The sequence below is a fragment of the Rutidosis leptorrhynchoides genome, chromosome 4, assembly GCF_046630445.1.
Source record: "Rutidosis leptorrhynchoides isolate AG116_Rl617_1_P2 chromosome 4, CSIRO_AGI_Rlap_v1, whole genome shotgun sequence".
NCBI lineage: Eukaryota > Viridiplantae > Streptophyta > Magnoliopsida > Asterales > Asteraceae > Rutidosis > Rutidosis leptorrhynchoides.
In genome coordinates this window covers 379,887,236-379,898,214 of record NC_092336.1, presented here as the reverse complement: position 1 = coordinate 379,898,214, position 10,979 = coordinate 379,887,236, and the positions used below count along the sequence as shown (strand labels likewise).

General features: G+C 33.8%; 1 non-coding gene across 1 annotated transcript; it reads left to right on the top strand.

The window, feature by feature from the left end:
- Positions 1-1,215: 1,215 nt before the first annotated feature.
- On the top strand, positions 1,216-1,322 carry LOC139846082 (small nucleolar RNA R71). The gene has a single exon (XR_011758827.1). It is a non-coding gene; the product is annotated as a small nucleolar RNA R71 (small nucleolar RNA).
- Positions 1,323-10,979: the final 9,657 nt, after the last annotated feature.

Here is a 10,979-nt window from a genome sequence, read left to right as displayed (position 1 = left end):
ATATTCAACAACACTGCAGAACAATTAGCATTAATTGTAACAACCGAGAGTTCTTCCATTTTCTTTCTATTTGTGATTAGATCTTTCAGAAATTTAGCATATCTTGGCATTCCTGAAATTACATCAATGAAAGGAAGATTGACATTTATTTGTTTAAACATATCCAAAAATTTGGATTGCTCGGCTTCAAGTCTTTCTTTTCTCATTTTACTTGGGTAAAGAAGTGGTGGTTAGTATGGTTTAACATAAGGTTTAGCCTTAATTGTGTTATCTTCATTAACCTTTTCAACTACTGGTTCTTTTTCCTTTTCTTGATCAGATTGTGGTGCTTGTGTAGTAGGAGTAGAATCATCAGAAATTATAGGCATTTCAGGTGGTTTAAGTGTAATACCACTTCTCGTGGTAATGGCTTTAGCTGTTTCATTCCGGGGGTTAGCATTTGTATCGCTAGGTAAACTTCCCGGTTTTCTTTCACCTATCAACCTTGCTAGGTTACTTACTTCTTGTTCCAGATTTTGAATAGAAGCTTGCTGATTTCTAAATGCTTGAGCATTTTGTTCATTGGTTTGTTTCTGAGATGTGAAAAACTGCGTTTGAGATTCAACTAGCTTCGACATCATGTCTTCTAAATTTGGCTTTTTATCATCGGTTTGTGGTGGTTTATTTTGAAAAATAAGTCTTTGCTGATTGTAAGTATTGTTAGATACTTGTTGATTGCTAGGACTTTATTAGTTGTTGTATGGAACATTTCGGTTATAATTCTGATTTTGATTGTAGTTTGGTCTTGGCGGTTGATAATTATTTTGATAATCATTTCCAGGCCTTTGTTTTATATATAAAACATTCTCTCTTTGTTGCCTTATTTATTCAATACTGAGACAATCTTTCGTCAAATGTGGTCCTCCACACTGCTCACAACTAATTCGTATTGCGTGAATATCTTTAGTCATCTTTTCTATTCGTCTCTCGAAAGCATCTAACTTTGCGGAAATGGAATCAAAGTCATGGCTAGAATCGGCTCTAGCCGCTTTAGATGATCTAACGATGTTTTTTTCTTGATGCCACTCATGTGAGTGGGAAGCAGTGTTATCAATAATTTTGTAAGCTTCAGTTACGGTTTTCTTCATAATGGAACCACCAGCTGCTATGTCGATGTCTTTTCGTGTAGTAATATCGCATCCTTGGTAGAATATTTGTACTATTTGATAAGTGTCTAAACCATGTTGAGGACATCCTCTCAACAACTTTCCAAATCTTGTCCAAGCTTCATATAAAGTTTCATTTGGCTTTTGTGTGAACGTAACTATTTCTCCTTGAAGTCTCACGGCTTTAGATGCTGGAAAGAATTGTTTAAGAAATTTTTCAACTAAGACATCCCATGTGTCAATCGCCCCTTCAGGTAACGATTCTAACCAATCTTTGGCTTCTCCCTTTAAAGTCCGGAGAAATAACATGAGATATATCTGTTCATCCTCAACTTCTCTGATTTTGAATAGAGTACAAATCCTATTAAAGGTACGAAGATGTTCGTTTGAATCATCCTTCGGCGCACCACTAAATTGGCATTGATTAGTTACCATGTGTAGTATTTGTCCTTTGATTTCAGAATCTGGCGCATTAATGTCTGGTTGAGTAATGGCATGACCTTGGCAAGTGCTTTTAGCCCTCATTCGGTCTTCCATACTTAGAGGTTCCAGATTTTCCATGATTGAATTTATTGAATCTGAATCACTAGAGGATTCTGATTTAATGGTTTCTTCCTCGACAATCTCTGGATGAGTGATTTGTGGTTCAGGAGGAATGATTAGTTGTTCAGGATCTCTGAATTATCCCGGAATATCCTCCGGATTCTCAATTGTGAGGTCGGGTTCAAAAAATGGATTATCGGAAATTTGAATTGGAGTACTTGGTCGACTAGATGACGATTCTAAAGAAAAATCAACGGCAACAATGTTGGCTAGATGTCTTGATCGAGTTACAGGTGGTGAACGTATGAAAGGTGGTGAACGTTTTGCTCGGTGCATTCACTGAATATCCTATTAGCTATAAAGATAAAAATTATATAAGTTATCAAATTAATAGACTTTTCTGATTTTGCCCACGTTTCGAATAGCCAATAGATGCAGCAGGTAGCCAGGACCCTTTAAATCGGAAGCCCACAACTCGCCATTAACAAATCCAACTATTACTACGAACCGGAAAATTTTGGATGTCTATCAATTTAACCGCTTAAAATAATTTTTCGTCGAAATTTTAAAGAAAATAAAGAAAATTCTATGTCCTAAAAACTAGAGCGTCGAAATGAAAAATAAAAAGATTCCGTCGAAAAACGTCGAAAAATAAAAGGTCGAAAAATAATCGTCGAAAAACAAACAGTCGAAAAATAAAAATAAGAAAATAAAGCGTCGAAACTTAAAAGTCTAAAAACTAAATATTAAAAATTGCGTCTAAAGGAATTAAAGCTTAAAAGGAATTCTATATCCAAAAAGGCAATAACTTAAAAAGGCACTAAAACTTATTTAAAAATAAAGCGATAAATGACGTCGTAAAATTCTAAAGCGTCTAAATCTTAATCTAAAGAAAAAGCACTTAAGGGATTTTACGGCAATGCCTAAGAATCTAGAGATATAAAATAACTACGGCAAAATACTAAGTTACGAACTAATTACGAACGATAAAAATACAAATTACAAATTAAACTAATAAAAGATACAAAAGTTAAAAATAAAACTTAAAGTTATAAAAATACAATTTTTATAAATATATTATTTTTATATTATTATTTTATAAAAGTATTAATTTTATAAGTAATAAAACTAATTAATACTTAAAAATACAAATTTAATTAAACTAAAACTAATTAATATTAAACTAAAACCCTAATTAGGTTAATTAATAATAATAATAATTAAATTTAAACCCTAAACCGTAATTAATGCACGTACCAGGTTGCAGCTGTCAGACAGCTCTACAAGTGCGGATTTTAGCTGCCCAAAACCTCTGCGAGTGCAGAGTATGCAGATTCAAACGAGCGGCAGGTTTAAATTCATGTAGGTTCAATGTTTTCTTTTTCTGTTTTTATTTTATAGAAAATGTAATTTAAATAAAACTTATATTAAAAATTACTTATTAGTTTTTTTTATAACTTTTCATAATAAATATAAACTTTTTAATAAACTTAAAAATATAGATATAGATTTTTTTTTATGTTTTTATATTTTTGTTTTTAATATTTAAAACTTATATTTTTACAAAAATAGATTAAAACTTTAATAAAAATCTTTTTTTTTCAAGATATAGCGTTTCGCTTTCGGCGTTAAGTTTTCCCCGGCAGCGGTGCCAAAAATACTTGATGTTATGCGAGGTGTATACGAAATAGTTATATTTTTATTGCGAAATACTATTAAATACGATACAATTTTACACAAGTTATTTATTTATTTATAGAGTGGATATACCTAAACCTTGCTACAACACTATAGGCAGTGTACCTAATCGTAAAGTAGTGTAGTTTTTAGTAAGTCCGGTTCGTTTCACAGGGATACAACTAAATTTAACGCTATATTTATTTTAAACTTTATATTTGTATATATATATATATATATATATATATATATATATATATATATATATATATATATATATATATATATATATATATATATATAAGTAGTATTATTATTATAAAAATGGGGTTTTACCGTTTAATGACCGGTTTGTCGATTTTATGTCTTAAGTCGCAATTAAAACCTAATGTAAAATATTAAATATAAATACAACTTAATTTAAAGCGTAAAGTAAATGACGATAAATAAAAATATGATAATTAAAAGTACGATAATTAAAAGTGCAATAAATAAAATGACAGTAAATAAAAGTGCGATGAGATATAAAATAAAAGAATTATGCTTATTTAAACTTCCGTAATCATGATGTTCGACGTTTTGATTTTAGTTTATTACCATGGTTTAATTGTCCTTTGTCCTGGATTATTCGATATGTCCATATGGGTTTTTGTTCATAACAGTCCATCAGTCATAAATATAAAGTGTGAGTGTCCTTGTCAAATTATCCTTATACCCGAAGTCAAATATTCCAACTAATTGGGGACTTAAACTGTAATAAGGTTTTAATACATTTTTAATGATTAAACCAGGTTATCGACTGTGTGCAATCCAAGGTTTTAATACTTTATTATCAATTACACCAAGTGTCCTTGTATGTAATCCACCCCTGTTTTAATGAGTCCATTGACTATTAATCCATCCTCGTGTCCGGTTAAATGAACGATTATTAGTATTTATAAATATCCAGCTCATCGTGTCCGATCGAGTGTATGTGGTTATTTATAATTACCTCAAATTGTAAATCTCTATATTAAATTAACGAACTATCATTCAGTTAAACAAATATAAAGCCCATTAATAGCTCATAGTCCAATTTCCACACGTGTCGGTCTTTTGTTCAAACTCCAATTATGGTACAAAGCCCAATAACCCCGTCTTTAATATTTAGTCCAACATCATGATTACTTCGGCTTAAATAAGCATAATAATAATTTAGCTATGAGACATTAATTTAAAATGGTTGAACATAACTTACAATGAGTATTAATAGCGTAGCGTTACACGGACAGAGTTTCGACTTACAAACTTAAAACATTCGCTAACATAATCTTATTATTATTAAACTTAAATTAAAATTATAATTATAAAATATAAATATATATATATATATATATTGTATATGTTGAGAGAAAGAAAAAGAAAAAGGTGTGTTTGATCGAGCAGAATTCGTTGCCTTTTATAGGCCCACGTTGAACTGTACATCTCCGCGAGTGCGGCATTTTTCTGCTTCATAGCTCCGCAGTCGTGGAGCTTTGGATTCCAGCTCATCTCTTTGAGTTAAACGTGGGCTGCTTATAAATATAATATATAATAATATATATAATTAATTATATATTATATTATATTCTCGTGCATAGTTGACTTGTAATTTTTGGTCCGTTGCGTCGCGTGCTGAAAGTTGGTTCATGTCTCGGTTCCGGATTTTCGAACGCCTTTTCGTACGATTTAATATCTTGTACTTTGCGTTTCACGACTTGTACTCTTGTAATTTTTAGACGTTTCTCATCAATAATTTGAACCACTTGGATTGTACTTTGTACTTTTTAGCTTTTTGGTCGTTTGCGTCTTCAAATCGTCGAATCTGTCTTTTGTCTTCACCTTTTATTAATTAAACGAATATAACTTGTAAATAGAACAACTGCAACTAAAAGCTTGTCTTTCTTGAAGGATAATGCTATGAAATATATGTTCATTTTTAGCATTATCAGCATCCGTGAATTTTCTCACAATTGATTGTCATGTGGGAGCAGTTCTCATCATTAAAACTTAAAATCCTCCTTATCACAGTCTTAGAAACAATGATCTCATGCCCTTGAACAGTACTGACTATCTTAGTCTCATCTTTCGATACATCAAGTGTCGCATTTCTCCAGAATTCTCTTTGATGACTGTAGTAAGCCGTGCAATGAGTAGAGATAGCCAAATGTATCCTTGATCGCTGAAGAAAATCTATAATCTCTTTAAAATGATCACCTCTCTCGAGAGTAGTGTCATAGAGAGCGACTTGATTGTTCAGCTTACCCTTCTCTAGGATAATATCTTGTTGACCAGGTGGGTTAAAGGGATTCACTTGAGGATTTACTTGCTCCCCATGTCCTTCTAGGTTCACAACTGGGACATTGACTTGTTGTTATGCCATTGATGATTTCTTAACAAACTGAAATAACAACAGAAATGTTAGAAATATAACCCACATATCATAAAATATCAAAGCATTTGCATCAAAGTGTCAGAAACTTGTTAATAGGACAAACCGTGCGAGTGATACTGTCACACGTGCGGCTGAGGGATTAGACGTGCGAGTTACATAGTCACTCGTGCCACTCTTGACACGTTTGAGCAGTAATATGGTTTCAGACAAGGTACACGGTTGAGGCAACATTTATAAGTGAGTTAGTCAACCGTGTGGTGACTCGTGCGGTTAATCACATGTGTCAGCTCTGTCAAGCGAGTGAGCAGCCAACAGAAATCAAACGAGTGGGCTCAAGGTTCACACGGTTGATCATCAACCGCGTACTGACTCGTGCGAGTCATGTTTCACGCGTGAGAGTGATGTCACTCGTGCATGTCTGATGAAACCGATATTAAATGCTATATTTAAATCGACGGGATTACATGATTGATCGTTTTAGGGACCGATTTACATCACAATAGCAACATTAGTTATCGTTTAACACAAAACAATAGCAGATAAGCATCAAAACAAGCTTCAATTTCATAAAATTCGACTTATAAACCCTTAGGGTTTCGATACATTTAAACAACGAATTAACCAACTAAAACTTAATGAAAATATACCTATTTGGTGGCGCTGGAGTTGGCTTAATGTGCTTAACAAACGCTGTGGTGGAAAACTCTATTGGTGATGATCGAATTTTGAGAGAAAACGTGGGTAGAGTGTGCAAGAGTGAGCGACTGTGCTCAGCACCCCCTATTTATACTCTTGTGATCAACCGTACGGTTAATCACACGATTCATCATCAACCGCACGTCTCACATAATCACTCGTGCGTGTGACCCAGATGTCTTAGGACAATTCTAGAACAGGGTCATCCGTACGGTTAACCTCACACGTGTGGTTACTCGTACGGTTCACACATCAGTCGTGCGAGTGAGCCACTTAGGCAATTTTAAATTTTCAAATTTTCACAAACTTAGGATTTCGACTCGATTGGCAATCTTAGTGCTAACTAGCACTTTCAATTTGAGTCATAAATCACTAATCCATTAAGAAATGATCATTAACACTTAAGTATATCAAAAATCTTAACCACAACAAGGTTATTACTCTAAACATTCTGTTTCACATGAGTAAGTCCTACAGTGTAATGTCATCTTAAGTTCACTAACACCTTAAATCATTTAAAGTCCTTCAAACAATCACAAGCTCTACAAACTTCAATCTTATAGACTTGGTGGCCAAAACTATCTTAATCTTGACAAGGTTCTTTCAGATGTCATTGTGCATTCAGAGGATAATCAGAAAATAAAAGAACGAATGAAATTTTTATAAATTTTCTGAGATATAATGTCATGCAACTAAAAATATGCAAATAAAGGACATTCTACCATGAAGTGCAATAACATGCAAAATCAAAATCTTTTTGTTGTTTTACAGTTTTCAATGCAAGCTATTTAATAAACATATAAGCAAGGTATACAAATCCACATTCTTTTTGTGAGCAAGATGATTAACAATTTAAAAATGGATCAGAACTGACATATTGAATCAACTTCTGTTGTTCATTCCTAATTATCCAGTCTATGTATATTATCATGCAAGTACTGATATCAATCCTCATTAAACATGAACATATTCATTCCGGACACTTCGACAATCATGTTGGCATTAATTAATTGAACACTATAAAGCAGTGATTTTTTAGATCACGCTAAGTTCATTGATCCTTGATTCTTTCATCACTTATGATTGTGCGTTTTTATTAGGTTACCAATTCATTACGCGTAACTTTCTGTTATCTCTTTCCATGTTCTTCATTCAAATTGAACAGGATGGTTCTCACGGCATTTTGAATAACCCTGTCAGCCTTTGGCTTCTACCAATGTGTTGACAATCTTCAATCTAGTTGGTTCGGCAGATCTTAAGATATATTGGATTATTCGAATAGGCGCATTATTTACCGTCGGGATTGGTCTACAGTTAAAGCAAACTTACCTGATGACTAGTCGTCACACGAAATAAATCTCAAGGCCCTTAACTTGTTTATGTTCAAGTTGACATGAAAAACGGAATCGAAAGATAAACTTTCATTTATATATTATTTAGAGTATATCTAGGTAAGTATCTTTCCAACTTACAGTCTTAATAGGTATAACTCTAAATTGCAGATGGCAAGAATCTTGATAGTTCAGTGTGAATGTCGTGATTAAACAATTCAAGCTGCGCGGGGCGTCACACTAAGAATGATCTGAGTTCTTTATGAGCACATCATGAATCAACATTCTTCATACTTTCAGGACTTTGCCATCTTGATACGCCAATTATTTTTTACTTTGATTTTCTTTTGATATTTCTTTTTCAGCATATCACTGTCTTTTGATATATTGATTTTGAACTCCATCATGAATGGATTTTCCATTGTTATGTATGAACTCATGTTTCTTTGTTGTGTGCTCAGATCACTCGAAGGTGTTCTCCCTTAAATGCTTGAGCGATCCGCAATAAGGAGTTATACTTTTCAACCTTAAGCGAGAAGGGACACTTACTTTGACATAAACTAATTTTCTCTGATATTTTCGGGGTTTAGTTTCGATTATAAATTCTTAGGCCCGTGACAATGTGGTATGCACCAGCCAAACAGATAATCCTCAACCTTAAATCCACCTCCAACCTTTTCTAATGATTATCAATTGTGATAGGGGATACCCTCAATCGACTGTTGAGTTCCTCAATAATTATCATTAGATACAGTTTCAGAGATAATTAGATGACTACCTTCAAACGCTACAGATTGTCCATGACTTCTGAATCTTAGATGATCGTTATTCTTATTATGATTATCTAATGCCAAGAATTCATAAGTCACATCTATCAGTACATCACACAACAGATAAGCATAAATGTTCAAATCAGTCCTTACTAATCAAATATATTAATTCTCAATACAGTAATTTCTTCATCTCCCACATATTAATCAAAACAAGCTCATTTTCGGAATTTTTCAACTTTTTAGGGTTTTCGGATGAGGCATTTTACACTTTTTAGAAATTTTCTGTTGAAACATATACTCCCCCTAAAATACTAAAACATAAAATCTTTTTGTCTTTTAGCATTTTAACAAAAGAAACAGAAAATAACTACAGAATAGCATACAAACATGAAAGAAATCATGCAGAGAAATGCAGACAGGAAGCAAAAATATGCAATACAGATAATAAGAAACTAAAATCTATATGTCATGCATCCTACATGCAAAGTCTAAAAGTTTGATTAACCCTCATAAACAACATCCAAAATTACTTTGTCTCTATCAACAATGTCATTCATCTCTAAAAGTAGCAAGAACCTAGGTTTATCGAAAGCCTTAGTGAAAAGGTCAGCCCTCTGGTCCTTAATACCTATTCTCTTAACCTCAATTACCTTTTTTTCATGACAATCTCTAAGAAAATGATATTTAACACCTATGTGTTTAGTCTTAGAATGTTGCACAGGATTCTTAGTAATTGCAATAGCAGCAGTATTATCAATATAAAGAGGAGAGAAAGAGATTCTTAGTCCGTAATCGCGAAGTTGTTATTGAATCCAAACAACTTGCGAACAGCAACTAGCAGGAGCGATATATTCAGCTTCACACGTGGAAAGCGCAACTGCAGTTTGTTTCTTGCATTGCCAGGTCACCAGTCTTTCACCTAAAATTTGACATCCTCCTGATGTAGATTTGTTGTTGATTTTACAACCTGCATAGTCTGAATCACTGTATGCTACAAGATCAAACTTGTCTTCGTTCGAATACCAGATGCCGAGATTTGGAGAATGTAATAGATAACGAAGAATTCTTTTGGCAGATGTAAGATGAACTGTATTTGGATTAACTTCATAACGAGCACACAGACATGTTGCGAACATAATATCCGGCCTAGATGCAGTGAGATACATGAGCGATCCGATAATTGCTCGATAGTATGTAGGATCAATAGGCTCCCCATAACAGTTTAATGAAATACCATGATTCACAGCTAGCGGGGTTGACACAGGACGTTCTTGAGTCATACCGAAACGTTCGAGTATATCATTTACATACTTTGCTTGATGAAGAAAAATTCCATTATCAGTCTGTTCGACTTGCAAACCAAGAAAGTAGTGTAAGTGACCCAATTTGCTCATTTCGAATTCGTCCTTCATAACCTGCTCGAACTCATCGACGAGTTCCTGCTTAGTAGAAACGAAAATAATGTCGTCTACATAGATATGGACCAAAATAATACCATCATCTTTAACCTTCGTGAACAGAGTACAATCTACCGTGCCCATTTGATAACCTTTTTCAATCTTATAACTTGACAAACGTCCATACCAAGCTCTCGGGGCTTGATGTAAACCATATAGGGCTCTTCGTAAACGGTAAACTTTGTCAGGTTTAAGATGATCTTCAAAACCCGGTGGTTGACTGACATATACTCTTTCATTTAGCTTGCCATAAAGAAATGCACTCTTGACATCCATTTGAAACACTTTGAACTTCATAAATGAAGTAAAAGTCAAGAAAATGCGAATAGCTTCCAATCTGGCAACAGGAGCAAAAACTTCATCATAATCGAATTCAGGAACTTGCTGATAACCTTTAGCAACTAATCATGCTTTGTTACGGATAACATTGCCATCTCCGTCAAACTTGCACTTCCAAACCCATTTGAGATCAATTACTTTAGCACCATGCGGCTTAGTAACTAGCTTCCAAATATCTAAACGATGGAATTGCTAAATCTCTTCTTACATAGCCATAACCCAATCAACATGTTTCAAGGCTTCTTTTGTTGTCTTTGGCTCTATTCTAGAAATATGACATGAGTACTCGTAGTATGCAGCAGCAGCTGTCATATGAGTATAAACTTGACCATCAAACTGAACTTGCCTTCTTATTCTAACACATGCATTTGGATCTCCAATAATATTCTCTCTAGGATGAGCAGCTGTAGTTCTGGGAACTGGTTGTGCGGGAACAGGTATCTCAGGTTGTAGATTCGTAGTATCACCAATATCTTCATGATTATCAGAACTCTCACTTGAAATATCATATCCGCAGGTATCGTACACTGGATCAATGTCTTGATCTGAATATTGAACTGGTTCATCGACAGTGGGTAATGGAGTTGGATTTGGAGTAGGTGCAG